Genomic DNA, 1582 nt, shown 5'->3' with positions numbered 1-1582 from the left:
TACGTCTCAGTAATGAAAGCTGAGACAAGGCTCCTCAATCTTTTCCTCTCATTCAGACATCACCCGAGGAAAGCTGCCAAACGGGGCCACATTAATGGGTAAACAAAAAGTCAAGTCATTTAATCCAATGTCCCATTCTTTGTATAACACACATGCCCATCGTTGTTAGGGAACGCTTACAGTAGATTAGTTGGCTGCAGTTCAGTCCCTGAGATCAATGCACTTTTAAATCTTGATTTAAAATGATGTTTAACAGGGATTGAAGTGATAGGAGAAGCTTAGCTGCAGTATTAGCTTGCACTCGCTTGCATTATACACAGGTTTTTTGGTTTCTGAAGTCACCAATTTACAGTATTTAGCCACACAATCCTCCACAGGATAGGGGGCTGAAAAGATAAACAGATGTGATTTGGAGCCTGACGACTTCCTCCCTCAAACTAACAGGAAGAGTTCGTCTCCGTTCTGTAAGGTCGAGTCTGTTCATGTTTGGGCAGGTTCAACACAAGATTACTCTCAATGCAGGTTTCTATTTTCCCTCTGTTGTTGTTACCAGCAGCACATACTGTTCTGTATTCATGCTTCTCAAAGTCTCCCAAAATGCATGATTCGTGTCTTCTTGTATCTTCCTGTTTCGATCAAAAGCGACAGTAGTGACGCTGTTTGTGGTTTCCTGTTTATTCTCTGTTGGTTTGCGATGTTAAAATGAACGGCCGAAGGCCCCCACCACTATGATTTGCCAATGTTACTGTACTGCAGGGTTAATGTTTGAAGTTCTCTCTCTGTGTCGACCTCCTCCTGAATTTAAGTTCTCACAGTGAGGGTGGTTTAAGTGTTCAGCAGGGAGGATATTCAATAACTTTCTCGGATTTTCATGTTTGAAAATGCCCCCGTGTGAGCTCTTATTACCAGGCAGTCTGCCCACGGACCTGGAAGCTTTCAAAGGCTCTGTGTTTGTTGAGAGAAAGAGTGTGTGTGTGTGTGTGTGTGTGTGTGTGTGTGTGTGTGTGTGCGTGCGTGCGTGCGTGCGTGTGTGTGTAAGCAGAGAGCAGCAGACTGAGTGATTACTGTTACTCTTGAGAGACCTTCAGACGCACCAAGAGTCAATTAAATCTGACAATTGCCAAACAACATACTAGTATTCTTCTCTTGGCTCAGACAACTGTGTGGGCTAATCTCAAACTTTTATGTATTTCACAGTCAGCGTGAATCACACAGCTTTCTCCTCAGATGAAACATTGCGACATCCTCAACATGCCTTGCTGATAATTCAGGTGGAGAATCATTGAGACGGATGCCAAGTTTTTGTTGCAGGGTGTGACCGATAAATACACATCACCTATTATCTGAGACTGACTGAAAAAATCAGCCTAAGTAGCCAGTATGTGTGGCTCTGTGAGAATTTGTTTTTTTTCCCAGAGAAGGGTCACATCACTGAGAAACTATTTCATCTGCTCACTCAGTCTTTCCAGGATCTTAACTGTCAGCTTGAGTTTTCTGGGAATCTCTGGCAGGCTAGTTAAACCCTTAACTTCTTGGTTTCTCTGGACAGTGCTAGAGCAAAAATGAAAAACAAACCATGCAG

The sequence above is a fragment of the Sebastes umbrosus genome, chromosome 16 (genome assembly GCF_015220745.1).
Source record: "Sebastes umbrosus isolate fSebUmb1 chromosome 16, fSebUmb1.pri, whole genome shotgun sequence".
NCBI lineage: Eukaryota > Metazoa > Chordata > Actinopteri > Perciformes > Sebastidae > Sebastes > Sebastes umbrosus.
The sequence above is the reverse complement of the archived record's forward strand: the minus strand, read 5'-3'. Positions refer to the sequence as shown.